This window comes from Lathamus discolor, chromosome 5 (assembly GCF_037157495.1).
Source record: "Lathamus discolor isolate bLatDis1 chromosome 5, bLatDis1.hap1, whole genome shotgun sequence".
Lineage (NCBI taxonomy): Eukaryota > Metazoa > Chordata > Aves > Psittaciformes > Psittacidae > Lathamus > Lathamus discolor.
Window position 1 is genome coordinate 16810437 of NC_088888.1, and position 16159 is coordinate 16826595.

General features: G+C 40.8%; 1 long non-coding RNA gene across 1 annotated transcript in view; it reads left to right on the top strand.

Moving 5' to 3' along the window:
• The first annotated feature begins 1672 nt into the window (after positions 1 to 1672).
• The window catches only part of LOC136014832 (uncharacterized), a 172045-nt gene continuing 157558 nt past the window's right edge, over positions 1673 to 16159 (top strand). The window contains exon 1 of the long non-coding RNA XR_010612895.1: positions 1673 to 1773. This is a non-coding gene — a long non-coding RNA (uncharacterized LOC136014832). The remainder of the gene's footprint in view (positions 1774 to 16159) is intronic.

Genomic DNA, 16159 nt, shown 5'->3' on the forward strand with positions numbered 1-16159 from the left:
CTCCTGCCTGCTGTTTACATCCCCACCCGTTCAACTACAGGGTGAGGCAGGGGAAGGAAATGGTCTCACACTACCTACGCGTATGCGACAAAGGATAGTGTGTTAGCCATAAATGGTTTGCTCAGGGCTGCAGTTAACAGGGGTCTCTGTTTAACTCTTAACAAGGTGCCACATTGGGTCTTCAGATGCATGTTCTCCATAGGTGAAGGGAGCAGGTGACAGGATGCGCTCCAAGTCACATTCCCAGCACAAAGCTGATTAAAGAAAATTAATTTGAGAGAAATAAATGAAAAAGCAGAAACTGTAGAAAAAGACTACAGGTGACATCATGTCCATGAACATATTAGGACAAGTTTGCTCTTCTCTGTGAATGGACACTGATTACCAAGCTGCTTTCTTTAGCAATGCCGATGGTGAGCAGGTGACAGTCATTTTTTTTTTTGCCCGTGCTTCTTAATGAGATAAAACTTTAGCACTATTACAGGTGTTGAAAGGTGTCAGTAGCAGCCACATCAAGAGAGATGAAACCAGCACCAGTGCACATTTTTGGTAATGTGGGGAGCAGACGTAGAAATTATTCTAGACACCGTACTGATAATTAAAAAAAAAAAACAAACAACCGAACAAACCCAATCAAAAAAAGTCCCCAGTGAAAACCTTAGTATTTCTGTACAGAGACAGGATGAGAACATTGGGGCTGTTCAGCCTGGAGAAGAGAAGCTGCATGGTAACCTCAGAGCAGCTTCCAGTACCTGAAGGGGCCTACAAGGATGCTGGAGAGGGACTCTTCATCAGGCACTATAATGGTAGGACAAGGGGTGATGGGTTCAAACTGAAACAGAGGAAGTTCAGGTTAGATATAAGGAAGAGGTTCTTTACTGTGAGGGTGGTGAGGCACTGGCACAGGTTGCCCAGAGAAGTGGTAAATGCTCCATCCATGGCAGTGTTCAAAGCCAGGTTGGATGGAGTCATGGTTTAGCATGAGGTGTCCCTGCCCATGGCAGGGGGTTGGAACTAGATGATCTTAAGGTCCTTTCCAACCCAAACCATTCTATGATTCTGTGATTCAATGAGGTTGAGATAGAAACAAAGCTGTGGGTTGCACAATTTGGTCTGGATTACAGAAGGAAGTTGAAGAAAGTGGCTTCAACTGTAGGGTCTAATAAGCTGTGAAAGAACAAGATGTGAAAGATATGCGCAAATAACATATGACAAATTCCTTTGAGAAAGTTATTGCTCCAACTCTTTTCCTTTTGATCTGGAATGAAAACAGCCTATTCTGTTGTGTTCACATTTGCTGTTTACACTTCCTGGTTAATTACTTTCTATAGTTTAATGGAAAGAAAATCTGAAATATCTTGGTTTGAAAGCTTATATTTTCCATAGCAAAGAACTCTCAATGTTTGTGCTCATTTGTACCTTTCAGTCCAAAATAACATCTTTCAGAGAGTTGAAGAAAAAAGAGAAAACATCAAAATAGACTTTAAAATGCTGCTTATGCTGAGACACATCAGATAGGAAATGAAAGTTTAACAGTTCAAATAGGGAATATTTCTTCAGTTTCTGGGGCAAGACATGAGTTGCTCAGGAAGTGTGGCAAGTTGCCAAAGCAGGGAGCCTCCAGGAACTGAAACTGGTGATCCTGAACTGCCTTAGTCCAGCTGAAGGAGAGAAGGCAAGCACTGGTGTTTGCACTGCTGCAGGAAAGACAAGAAAGAAGAGTATGTGGAAATTGTCACATCAGCATTACGCTGGCAATCTGCATCTCCACAGGTGGGAATGTAACATTGTCCAGGTTGGGGGTTTTTTTTGGGGTTTTTTTTTGTGTGTTTTTTTTTTTTTTTCCTGTAATGTTCTTTTATGGGCTATATTTACAACAATATGCTCTTTTTCCCCTAGAATTCTACCCATATTTGTTCATTTTCCTGTAAAACACCATCTAATTTTTATGTGATCACAGAGAATGATTATTGCATTTCATGGGGTCTGTCCTTTAAAACTACTTAACAGGTTTAAAGGCATATTTTGCGGAGTTGGTTTCTCCCTGTTCACCCTAATTAATGGAGAACACAGACTAAGGAAGTCAGTGTTTTGGGCACCCTAATGTTATTCACCCAGATGGGGTAGCTTCTCATTCCTCTCTCAATCTGCTCTGTAAAGAGATCTGAACTGAGTGATAGAGAGCAAGTGTGTAGCGATTCAGCTAATTGTTGGATACCAGCTCCTGTACTGGCTGGGTTAGAGGAAAGGCGGCTGGGTTGTCCTTGCCTATGGCCTGTATGAAGCCTGGGAAGCAATGCTTACTGGGCAGCCCAGAATCATCCTGGGATATTTGCTGCCTTCCTGGATACCACTCAATGTATTTTTGCCTCTGGGTTGCTGGGCTAGCCCATATAAAAAAAAGTAAAAATGCAATTCAGATGTAGCTGAAAGGGAAGGGAAGTTTAAGCTGCACACACTGTGATGTTACAAGTAGGTTCACAAGGCACGTGAGCACGGGGATGTTTCTGTGGGAGCGAAAAAGGAAGAGCCAAATGTTCAGTGGAAGACGTGCTGGTTTAACTTGCACAGTGCTGCCACACAGTGGAGGGAGGACTCTGCCGTACCTTTCTGAAATTCACGCCAGTAGGAAAAAGAGCCCCCTTTTTGAGTACAAGGGTGGCACTCACCAGCCCTAGAAAGGGCAGCAGCTGTTGAATCAGCTACAAGAGAGGGCTAACCTGAAAACACTGAGAGCTGAGATCGAACAGATGGGAATGGAGCAAAGAAGCAGCAGGAGTCAAACAAAAGGATGCTGCCCAATAAGCTGTCTTGAAGACAGTTCTCTTAATCCAGAGTGACCTGGTGTTGTGGTTTAAACAAAGTCACCCATAAATCGCACAGTTGTTCTCTCACTCCCCCTCTTCTACTACCACAGGGATGGAGAGGAGAATTGAAAAGAATGTAACTCCCACGGGTTGAGATAAGAACAGTTTAGTAACTAAGGTATAACACAAACTACTGCTACCACCAATAACAATAATGATAAAGGAAATAACAAGGGGAAATAATACAACACCTCAACACCAGCCGACCAATAACTCGCCCAACCCCACCTGACCGAGCACCGACCGATACCTCGTCCAACCCTGCAGTGAACTAGCCCTTCCGGGGTAACTCTCAGTTACATCCTGGGCATGATGTGCTGTGGTATGGAATACCTCTTTGGTCAGTTTGGGTCAGGTGTCCTGTCTCTGCTTCCTCCCAGCTTCCCCTCCTCCCTGGCAGAGCATGAGACTCACAAAGTCCTTGGTCAGACTAAAACATTTGAGCGGTAACTGAAAACATCGGTGTTATCAGTGCTGTTCCCAGGCCAAAAGTCAAAACACAGCACTGCACCAGCTACCAAGAAGGAGAAAAATGACGGCTACTGCTGAACCCAGGACACCTAGGTTTGGTGCTAGAATGGAGAGTTTTCCTCAAAAAAATATTAGCCCAGGGTATCTGATTCCATATTCTTAATTTTCACTATGTTCATTTATACCACAGAGGGATCCTGTTTTCAACATACTTTTGCATCTAGAAAGTTGGAACTATCCATGCTGCTATATCATTATTTTTTTAGAGGAGAAGGAGCAAATTCACTACAAACAATTGTTAAGCACTTCTTATTCGTATTGCCTGGATAAGAATTGCACAGCATGGCCAACTCTTCTCATCTGTATAGGCATGATGCTGCCAGCTTAAATGGATTTCCTTCTGTTTTGAAATAAGTCCCATGAGAGGATACTCCCAATGTTGGTGTCCAAACTGATAATGCTACATCCTACCCTGGGTGTCACAAGCATTTTCTGTATTCTTCAGAGGTATGTATTTGCAATTAGTCCTTCATACACAGGGACTCCTTAAGACAAACCTTTCCCCCAAAGCAGTTAATTCTTCAAAATGAAAATAATCAGATAATGAGTTCATTTCCAATTTTACATATAATGCCAAGCATTTTTTGGTAAACAAGATATGCTGGCAGAGCTCTGCTTTCAGCCTATGCTTTTTATTAGCTGGGAAGCAGACAGTGGATTCTTATCCTCTGTCAGCTCAAATAAATTGCACATATTTTAGAATGAGAGACTTGTGTAAACTGGCTGTGGAAGTCCATCAGCCACTCTGTGTAAACTACACCCAGGCCCTCCTAGCTAGAAGTGAAAACCCCCAAAGACCCAGCTTGGGAATCTCCCACTCTTTTACCACGGTAACTTGTATTTCTGCAGCATGAAATTAAGTAAGATGCAGCAGAGATCCTGTTGCTGGCAACTTCATCAAATCAGACAGGCCCTGTATCTGAGATACTTCTGCCATTTCTGCTGACAGCCCCTTGGTAGTTCAAGGGAGCCCCTGACCAGCCTGGGTGCTCCCATGTGGCTCCATGCTGCTCCTGAGCCCATGTAAGCACTAGCCGGTCACAGTGTGTGGGATAGCAGACACTGCTGGGTATTTTGGGATTAAGTTTTAAAGCGGTTATGAAGGGAGGTGAGAATATAACAAAGCCTGGGACCAATATAAGTGTTGAATACTGTTTTTCTTCCCTGAAGCTCAGCTTTGTTCAGTGACCTTGCTGTGGCTTTATAGACCTGCCAAAAAGAACATGATCTGGCCGAGTCTGTGGCCCCTGAAGCTTTCAAAATCAATACTTCTTTCCAGGTAGGAGAAGTTGAGAAGAGAGAAATTGAAAGTATTTCTCTGGGAGTGGTGTTTACAACATATGCTGGGTCAAAAGCATTTAGAGATTATTCTTAAAATGTCCCAAATTTTAACAAGAGGTCAAAGTATTCACAATCATTTTTTATTATGGGCATTGTAGCTTAAAATTCAGATTGATGTCTAATGTCTTTTGTGCAAATAATATTCCTCCTATTTGTGCACAATGAACTCCAACATGTCATGAAGAGAGTAGTCATTCATAAACAAAGCAAAGCTTTGTTTTGTCTTCCCTGTTGATCCTCTGCATTAGCTTAGTGCTTCAGCTGAAGGTAAAAACAGTCTCTGCACTGAAGAGCTGAAGAGCTCACAGTCTAAACATACAACAAAGAGTCAGGAGATGGAGACAGACAAGAGGGGGGAATACAAATGGAGAGATACAGATCAGCACAGCCTAAGTGTGGTAATCACACTGAAGTTAAGGTTTTAAATGGGTATTGCGGAAAAGGAGCATCTCAAAGAAAGCAGTGTGGTTATTTTTGTGGGTGTTTATTATAGATGCTTATCTCATTTTTAAAACTAGTAAGGAGCAGTGTCAGAGAAAGTAGTTTGTCGGTATCCAGGGAGTCATAATTGACCCCAGAAGTCTCAGATTCCAATGCCGGATGAATAAAAAAGATTGAGTTTATTAAGATGATCAATTTTTCTGATGTACAAAATTACATCCATGACAACAGAGGTGTAACAGAGCTCTATAGGTGCAGCTGGAGGACGTTCCTGTCTCTGCAAACTCTAGACAAGTCCTGGCTCTGACAGCATTGCAGTTTAACATCTGAGCTACTTCTTGAGGAAGTTGCTGGCATAGGTCTACTGCAGGGGAGCAGTGTTGTACTGTGTCTATGGTTTGACTATAAGAGAACAGTTAGCAAATTGGGTATGTGCTCTGCCTTTCAGTTCCCAGGAGCTGATGATCCCCGGCAGATCATCAGTCTGTGACAGCTGTTTGTTGCAGTACTTCTAGGTTGCTTCAGCTACTTCAAGTCATATACCTACTGTCTAGTTTTAGAGAAGCTGGGATTTGGCTAGAAGTCTACCAGTTTTCCATAGAAGCAATGATAGATTCTGGGCCTGATATATCCTTAATCAAAAGGTGTTTTCTCTCTCCTTTGAAGTTTCTGGTTCACAGTTCTTGTTTCAGACCTTGTTTTGTATTCTGTTTGTCTCCATTTACAGCCACTTTAGTACTATGTGGTTTTTCAAAGAAAAAATCCTGTGGTGAGGGAACATTCAGAAAAGCCCCCAGCTTGGTCCTTTGAGGAACTCCACTGCAAGAAAACAAACATGTTATGCTGGACTGGGGTGATATTTTTCCAATGGCTTGTGATATTTTACTATCTGGTTTGCCAGCCTGTTTCAGCTGTGAAGGTATATTAGGTATGAGTACCCCATTTCATCAGATAGGAAGGTCACCACATGGTATAGACTTTTGTTGACTTCTACACCCCTGTACCTGTAGAATATATATGTATGAATTCTGAATATGAATACCACATTTAGACAGTTCTATGTTTGCTCCAAGGTCTGACACAGAGCAAATATCTCCCTCCCAGCATGGACTGAATCAAGAGAGCCCCCTCCTCACGAAAATGGCTCAGGACCTGAGCTATGACCTCCATCTGAAATGCATAGCACTGGTTTGTCCTTCAAGTGTGAAGCCAATAAGGACTCTCTACCACAGTTTTTGAACATATTTCCAAGTATGGCAGTCTAATGACAGGCACATAATAGGACTTTTGGCATGCATTACACTGTGCTCAACAACTCTACTCTCTTATCCAAACATGCCCACCAAAAATAACTTCAGTGAACAACTTTTAATTATTCCAGTGTGGGACTCATGAAGTTTTGCCAACAATCTGGTTTGTAAAGCTTTTTGTATCCAAGTACAGAAACCCATACTGTGTAATTAATCCCCCACTGGGATTTTCCTGATGCAGTCACAGGTCTCTTCTGCAACCTTATCTTTCTTTACCTATCGCTTGCTCTTAATGCTGTTCACCCCATCGGCTCCTTGAAATCTTGCGCTTTCTTGGCCTCTGTGACTGTTCTTTCCCGGCTGTCCTCCCTAATTTTCCATATTCTCTCTCAACTCTTTGGTGGCTGGTGATTATTTGGTGGTTCTGCAGTAGTTCTGATCTCTGCAGGAATGTCAGTGAGATCTGTGTGTGGAGTCTCCTCCCACTCTTTACACTCTCTGTCCAACCTACCACAGAGTATAATAACTGAACAACTGTACTTTTGCCAATGACTCAAAAATCTGCCTTTTCCTGTTTGAACTGTTTTCTTTTGTCACTGAGTCTTTCTGCTTTCTTTCTCACTTGTTACCTTCTTCCAGGCTCCTTCCCTTCCTCCCTGTGTCATAAACTGTTAAGCAAACACAAGAAAAAGGACAGCCCTGTGGTCTGGTGGGATGGGCTGCTGGGTTCTGCAGAATGCTTCAAGGTCCTGAAGTGGGTTGGTTATGGCAGTTTCTTCCTCTTCACTATGTTGGGCCATTTATTTAACCTTTTCTTCATCAAACTTTATTTTGTGGGAAAGCATATGCAATTTAAGACACAGCAATGGTGCAATATTTAAGGAAATTCTTACTGTTACTTTGTAAATGGCCTCAGATAGTGAATAAATTGTCCCTTTAAGAAGACTAAATGTCAAAGACAAAAATAAAAGAGAGTTGATAAGATGTTTAGTTTAGGTTAGGTTAATTTCCTTAGCTCAATTCCTAAGCATGCCAAAAGAAACAGCTTTCAAAGGAAGAGGAGGAGCTTTCCAGAGCAGGATAACCTAAAGTTGGATAGCTTTCAACACAGGTGTGGATAATACAGGTTCACAGCCCTCCATGCCTAGAGCGAGCAGAGCTCAAACCTCCTTCACTCTGAAGGAGTGCTCTGGTTGTAGCATGATTCTACAAACCAGCACTCACTACTCTTATTGTTTTGGTGGAGGAGGTCTGGGTAGTGGAGGAGTGTGGAGATCCCTGCCTCGAGATAGGCAACTAAATTCCAGAGAGGCTTAAGGTCGTTCCAATATCCTCTGTATTTCCTAATGGCTAATTTGGGCAGCTCCCACTCATCCCTCCCTTTGAGGTGTCTCTATTATCTGCTTCCCTAAGCTCTGGATGCCAATATGCAAGCATACTCCTAGCAGTCAGAAGCCACGGTTTTCAGCTCTGTGGTGTCCAAAACACAATATATTTGTCTGTATTTATGTACATGCTTAACTCTGCGGGGTCTTGTGCTTGGTTACCTTGGTAAGTGCTAATAATAATAATAGCAATATGGACAATATGATGTTTATATGCAGCATTCATATAACTTTCAAGTCACGATTCCTATAGCTATGCTTAAATTTATGAAGTGACTCCTAGGGAATGTCTGTGCACCAGCTAAGGACAGGCAAGACATAAACATCCTTTTCAAATTACTGCTTACTAGCCTGCTACACTGACTAAACCCAAAACGTAACATGTAATACTGGTATTTCAATTTTGTTTTGTGCTTGGATTCTATTTTTGCTACCTTCCATTTCTGTGCATGTGTGATGGGGAGCATAAAATGGGGGATTTTCAAAGGTCTGGAGGTCCTTCAGCGTCAAATTACTTTCAAAACTCTACTTTAGCTTTTCCTAAGGCCCCCGGATTTTCATAGAATCATAGAATTCTTGGCAGTTTACAATAGGCCTTGTCCTAAAGCTTTTAAAATACATTTCAGATGTGCTGAGAAAATAATGATGACAAAGGAATTAAATAGTCCAGGATGTAGTTAGAGGATCAGTGATTATTCAGGTATTCATTATTTTATTTTAAGGCTTGGAGGGAAGGGTGCTACAATTTCAGTTATTTTCTATTGACTCACAGATTGTCACAGTGTAAGAAATGTTTCTAGAAGTGAGATTTGAATGAGGAGGGTTTCATATGGAGCTGGAATGAGCAGCAAACTCTAAACTTCATTATCTGACACAAATAGTGGGAAAAAATTGTTTGTTGATTATCCTTCTCATCAGGTTTTTCTTTCCAAATATACTGGTGCATTTGCCCATCTATGATTAGAAATAGAGAGAGACAAGAAACTATTGCCTTATCATTAGCATAAAGAAAACAGAACAGAAAGCTCTGCTTTATAGCAAGCAAGGGGATGCTGCAACATATGAGCGAGTACCATCCAGCAGCTGTGTTTTCTTTAAGAAAAACCCCAGAAATAATGAAAGAACTTCTACTTTAAAAAAATATAAAACTTTTAAAAAGCAACCCTGGATCATGCAGATTTGGTGCCCACTTACTGGAAAGTCACCAAATCTCATTTGTTTTGCTTGGGCCTCACTCAAACATAACTGGCCTCAAGCTAGTAAGCAAGCCAGCAAATGTCCTGGCTTGTAAAGAAATCTGATCAAAGTCTGTAACTTGAGCCCAGTCTCAAAGGAGTGGTGAGGGGAACATATGGGAAGTTAATGACAGATAATAGAACGGGGGGACAGATTCAGTAAAAATTGATTGTTATTAAGTTTATGCAACAATTGCAGCTAATGGTCTCTTAAGAAAATCACAGAGCAGCTGAGCGTGGCCTTTGCTGTTCTAACCTCTAGAAAGGGCTGCAGCATTGCTTTTGCCCCTCTGCAGCCTGAAGTTCCCCACTGCACATTTTTAATTGGCAGCTGTAGCAGAACTGCTTTATAAGCTGCTTCAGCTGCAGCAGCACTTTGGGAGATTCTGGTTCTACCTGTTTAAATAAATGGGAGCCTCAGGAAGAGGAGTGGATTGTAATTTGCTTGGGCTCAAATTCGGTCTAACAGCACAAGTCAGGTTGAGAGCTACAAGCCTGGCCAAGCACTAGGAGAGGAGGTAAGTGTGGGGTGTGTGTGTGTGTTTTCCTTTTTATCTCTGCTGACCTCCAGGCATTTCATGAAGATAAGTTGCTCATGGTATAATGTCAGGAATGGGGAAACAGTCTCAGAGAACCTGTAGTTGCAAAGCCCATCTCTGGTGGAGGGAGTAGGTTACACAATGGAAAGGAAATAATAATTTTAAGGGAAGTATGTGTATTTCTGGAATGCTTAAATCACAAATTTATTTGGCTGATGGCCTGGAACACTCACCCAAGGCAGAATTTGAAATATGGCACTATACAGGGGTTATTATGTACCAAGAGATAAGTGATGTTTTTCTTCTTATTCCTCTGCTTTTATTTTATTGAGCACTAGCTAAAATACCAATATGTTCCCTGCCTGGACCTTACAATGTCTTTTGCTCCTACCCTGTTGTTTCTAAAGAGCCTTCTGTTGACCGTGTAGGAGCATCAAGCTGCCTTCATTGATAAATAACTCATATGTTTTCATTCCTATCACCATGTCCAGCCAACTGAACAGACTATGCAGTGCAGGGATGGCCCAGGTGATACTGTGTGCTAAGCTGATACCTCTTATGCTGAAGAAGGTTTTCTGTATGTGTTAGGGTAAACAGCAAGGCCTGTACAGAGGGAGAATTGCAGGCAGTGGTCCCCATCTCTTTATTGCTAAATAACATACTATGGCTGCTGGGTTATTGTCTGTCTCCTGGTGAGTAATCTAGTAGGAAGAACAAAGCTTATGCTTTTGTAGTTGTAGCCTTTCTTCAGGAGAGAACTTAGTCTTAAGTTTGGCTCTTGTCTTTTGTAATCCGAAGTGAGGACTGTACGCTCTGATAATTGCTAATCTATTCCCGTTTCCCTGGAATATATGATAACAGTAGTTCAGCATTTACAGTATTCCCCATTCACTGTTCATGCTTTCAATATGGAGCATTGCCGACCCTGTTATCAAGTAAAATTAAAATGTCAACTGAAATGGAGCTACAGCAAAAAGTGTTTCATATGCAGTTGTGATAGAAGAGTAGACACTCACCCTGCTGAAGAGTAGCAGTATTACCACACACATTGCTGGCTGCATTCATCCTGCTGCACATGAGCACATGTAGAGGCAGATTTGCCCACTTGGGGACCCTTTAGGGTAGCTATGAAAAAGAAATAAGATGTCTTGTTGTGCCTTTCGGTATTCTTTTAAATTGCTAAACCTTTTATTGCTGTGCCAACACCATGGTTTAAGGTCCTCATAGTCTAATGAAGCATCCCTGCCCATGGCAGTAGCTTGGAACTGTATGATCTTAAGGTCCTTTCCAACTCAAACCATTCTGTGATTCTATACTGGGATCAAGGTGTCATTAAACTGGTGAATTTTGTAGCTTGCATTAAATAGATGATCATATTAGATCATCATAAGGATTCATACTGACCATAAACAGTGACGCCTGTAAAATGAAAAACAGTGCTGACTCGTGTATGGAAAAAATGAATATGTAACATGCAAACATATAAATACACATGATATGTACACACATACATAGTGATAGTAGTAACACCAGTAGTGCAGCAGAAAGCCTTAACTACGTGAAGGGGGTGGGAGTGATTTAGCAGGCAAACTTTTTTCCTGAGAAATAACTTCTAAACCACTTCTCATGGCTCAAAGACTGGGAATCACTATCTGTGGGGAAGGAGAGAAATAAGAAATGTTTAGAAATACCAATGTTTCCAAACATAAATATTTCCATTTCTGGTTTGATAAATCTGTCTAAATCCTTCCAGGTTTCTGTGGAGGAGTAAAACAGTCTAAAGGTTAGACTTATGATGTAAAAGAGTGTTTTCTGTAACCTCGGCAAACCTATGAGCTGACCAAGAGCAGTGATGGCTCCAGAGTGCACAGTGTATGTTTTGTTTTCCTAATGTCTAGAAGGTTCAATATATCTGAAATATAGCAAAATACTTTCCTGCAGGGCAGTGGAGATGCCCTACTGACAAGAAGGAGCTGTATTATTTTCTCATAAACAGTGAGGTTCTGAGGGAGGATGTTAGTAATGCTTTTCATATACCGAACTAAATGGGGGTATTACTTTCATTGTCTGACCTTTGGAGATCTGAGGCAGTATTGTTTAACAAAGCATATTGTTTTTCCCTCTTGCTTTTACTGAGCTTTGATGCTGATTTTAGAACTTTACAGCTGTGTTTAGACTTGTCTTACATCTCTCATATGGAAGGGAGGAATATAGATGTTTGGGGCAGCAGGCAGTATAAACTGGAGGGAGAGACAGGGGAAGAATAGAGGCTTCAGGAAATAGTGGGGAAAATCCACAACAGTGATCTTCTAGCCATCCTTCTTTTGGAAAACTTCTTAGAGCTGAATGGAGTACTATTCCCTTGTTGCCCTACCCAGGAGAACTATGTGCCTTGGAAAGGGACTCATCGTCCCCTAATGCCATGGTAGAAAACTGTGAAGTCTGACTAGGTATGATGCTTCAAAACGATTCCTGTGTTTGCTTGGGGTTGTGATCCAGAAGACCTTAAGAGACCCACAGGACTGATTGATCTTCTCTATAGTGCTCTTTATTGTGACAGTACTTAGGTATGAGTATTTTGTGTGGCAAAATGATGAGGGTGAGACAATATCCATCATGAATAGACTCTGAAAAAAGTCAGAACTTGTTACAGCTATTGTAGTAAATGAAAATACACTTTTCACCATTACTTTCAAAGCCCTACATCAAAGTAAAGTTAATTTTTGTGGACTATTAACCTGCTAACCTGTTTAAGTTCATCCTTTATGGCACAAAGGGAAGTAGAAAGAGTTCATATTTGTTCAGTAGCTGAGTTTTTCGGATGGCCTACCTTTGAATAATCATTAACACCTTCTTTGATATCTGAAAACTGTGATGTTTCACCCTCTCTACAGATACCTGCGGAGAATGTCTTCAATAAGTCGGGGGGACTGCACACAGGTAACCAGGGATTTGGAACAAAATAAAGAGAATGAATCAAGGGACATTCAAAACAGTAATACAATGGAAGTCAGGCACAATCCAGTTCAAGATCTGAAAAGCTCTTCTCTCTTCAGTGTTCTGTAATGATAGAAGACCCAACTATTCAACTTCTGTAAGACATTATGCAAACAACAGCTTTTAATGAATTGTGTGTCACAATATTGTTTGTGTTTGGTTTTCCTTTTCGTTTGGAAGAATGATATAAGAAACAGCATAGTTGGAAGAGGTCTCCTGAGTTTCAGCAAGATTATATCTAAAGTAAGATGCAAACCCCCAAGTCTCTTTAGATGTGTCTCTGTGCTGTTGATGTTGTTTCCATTCTTATTTCCATGCTGGAGTGAATCTTACAAGCACAGAGCCTTTGTAACAAATTCTCTGTAGGAATACCACCTCCCCTGACCATGATCATGTCTGTTTTGTAAATACACCTCCCTTGCTGATATGGGATGTCTTCACCTTTGTTTTCTCACCTTCTTTTCAGAATTGTTTGTCTCTGGCAGTTGAGGGATGTGGCATGATGAGCATATCCCATTGCATGCACTTTAAATTTAGTTTTAACTGGGTATGAGAAGCAAGGATGATTTAATGGCTACAGGTATTAACTGTGACACAACTGATCAGTTTAGCAGGAATGTAAAAGAAGTATACTTCTAAGCCAATATAATATTGTCTGTCACTGGTTAGTATAATTTCTTTTCTCTATAAATGGGAATTAGCAATTCCTAGGCCTTATTTGAGTACTGAGCACAGAACCTATGTTTTTTCTTATAGAACAAAACGTACTACAGGATTGTTACTTCTAACATCTGATGTCAAATATCCCTATAGCTTATCCCCCAAACCAGGGTCATCTCTGAGAAGAAAAATCTAAAAGTTCTTCAAGTATTTGCAATCATTTCAAGCCAATCCCAAATTTCATCCCTTTCTATGTTCTTCAGTTGCAAGACTGTGTCTGGTAGAAATGTGTGGAATGTAGAGTACTGTATTTAAAAACAAAGTAAACCACTCCTTAATAGGCACGCTATCATTTAGCTAAACAAAATCCCTTATCCACACCATTCTGGAAGTGGGGAGCGGTAAGGATGAGAGAAGTAGCGGAAAGAAACCACCTTGAAGTAAAACTGTATACAGTGACTAGAATTAATCACTTTGAAGTCTGGAGCAAAGATGAAAATTTAAATTAAACAGAACTTCTTTTATCCCATAACACACTTATGTGGTTACAGAATTCAGGGGATCCAGTGTATAGTTCCAAAGAAAACTGTATGAAAGGCTAGGAAGTCACTTCTGCTTGGTTACCGTTATGCTAAGATCAAAGCAGAAAGGTATTCCATTTCTATGTACAACTTTGAATTATTTTATAAAGAAAGTCAGAAAATGGATCTTAAGAGTAGTTCTTACTGGGCTGCCTTGCATCAGAGGAATGAGTAAGAAAACTGTGTCTCTTTGCTGGAAGATATACCAGTACTGTATAGTACAGCAAACTTCTTCATCTGTCTCTTGTAAATTTTGGGTTGTAAAGAAGTAGAAAAAATCAGACAAGGTTTTTATTGACTTAGGATCTTTCATAAACCTTCCATATGCTTCTACACCCATGTCTTGTTTTCAATTTTAGTGAAGGCTTTTGTTTGAAGTCTCATAAAATTCTAATTTATTGCAGTTTCTTTTTATCAAATGGAAAGGGGAGGAGGCAAGTACTAAGATAGCATGTGCAAGGCAGGCCCAAGGAATGCATCTGTGAATTTAAAACATCAGTTTATCAGCCCTTGCTTCAGCTATTGGCAACTACTTTTTCTCACTCTCTAACCTATGATCTTTTGTTCTTAGTGTGTGTATAGAAGACTAAGTAACTGACTAAGCACATGAATATACAGTTATATTCTAGGGGTATGGAATTCAGGTCCTGAACTTCTAAAACTGTTAAATAGGCCAGAATGATGCATAATGTGTATACTTATACTGAGAGATGGTGAGAACCTGCTCTCCCAATGTGCCACATCTAGCACTGCTTGGTAATAACTTCTCATTCATTTTGGTCCTTGAATTCTACTTAAATCAGGAACAGGATTGTCAACTTACTGAGTAGCTGCTGTTTTCACCAGCATAAAGGAGTGTATCTCTAGCACAGGAGACAGCATAGCCTTTCCTCTTGTAGGGCAGAAGCCAGAGCAGAATGTCCTAAGATGACAAATGTGCACGCAAAAATCAAACTCAAGAAAGGTCCAAGGAACATCCAAGACTATAGTGAACTCCCAGATTTATCTGCTGCTTGTGCACATGGACTCCTGCATGCAAAGTGATGTAAAACGTACAGCATGGCAGAATATGCCCAGTGGGAAACAGAACATCAAGCATGAATAAATGTACGTGGGTTCATGCATCCCTTGATTTGCATTTTTACATTTGCTCTTTACTTGCATAGCAAAACTGGTCTACAAACTTATGTTCCTCTGCTTATATAAAAGTCTCCTTTTCAGTCAGCAAACTGCACCCACAGAGAGTAAGGGGAAATCGAGTAGCATAGCCTCTCCTCTATATGGCGTGCTCCTATAGCAGTCAGCTCTCACTGTCTATTGGGGACTGACTTCCACTGGTGCACACCATTTGTTGAATATTCATACGAAGTACCCTCCAAGATAGCAGTGGTTCATTGCTCTGGAAGTCACTGATGACAGCTGAGCCTTTCCTAGGTCAGGAGCAGGGGGTCTGCCCTGAGGAAACAAGAGTACTTTCAGATTTGCCTCCTCTTGACCTTTTCAGAATTGGATCAGGGACCAAACTGGACCAGAAATCTTGTTCTAAAGTAAGATTTCTACATAAAGGAACAAAGTGCATTTCCCACTAAAGTGCATAGGTATTTTTCTTTGCCCTACTCCAGTGTTAAGCTGACCAACCTAAATTAAATCTCATACTTCAAATAGTAAAAATCAGGGAGCTAATGTGCTGGCATGGTTCAAAGTTACTACGAAATTTAAAGTAGTCCCTGCCTGAGCACATCTTTTTCAGCAAGGGACTACGTCATTTTTGCATAACTACATGAAGCACTGAAATCACTTGTAAAAACAACTGTCCAGAGTTAATGGTATATTGCGCCAGCACAACCTATATAGAAAGAGTCATCAGGCAAAACGAGTAGTATAACAATTTCGGGCAAATGACGTATGCTTGTGCATCATGACTTGTAAACGTATGTACGCACACACAGGTGTTCTCTGAATGTATTCTTCTTTGTGGACCCCTTCCCATTCTGTACACATTATTGTGTTTAAGATATATCAGTAATACAACACTTGTGTTTAAATGTTTAGAGAGAAAACCCTCCTAGAAAACATTCGTAGGGGTGAGTCAGCCTAAGCACTGAAAGAGAAATCCAAGTCCTGTAGCCCATTTGAAATTTATTCTTGCAGAGGCTGAAAGGAAATCTGAGAGTTCTGCTGGAGAGAAGCTGCTGGGCACTGCAATTTTTTCACTCTAAATAACAAATAGAATAGGCTTTTAAATGCATTTTCTCCATAAGAGCTACTTAACCCTCTTCACTAACATTAAATAAAAACAAAAAAAGAAAAAAAAAATTCCAAGCAAAATTCC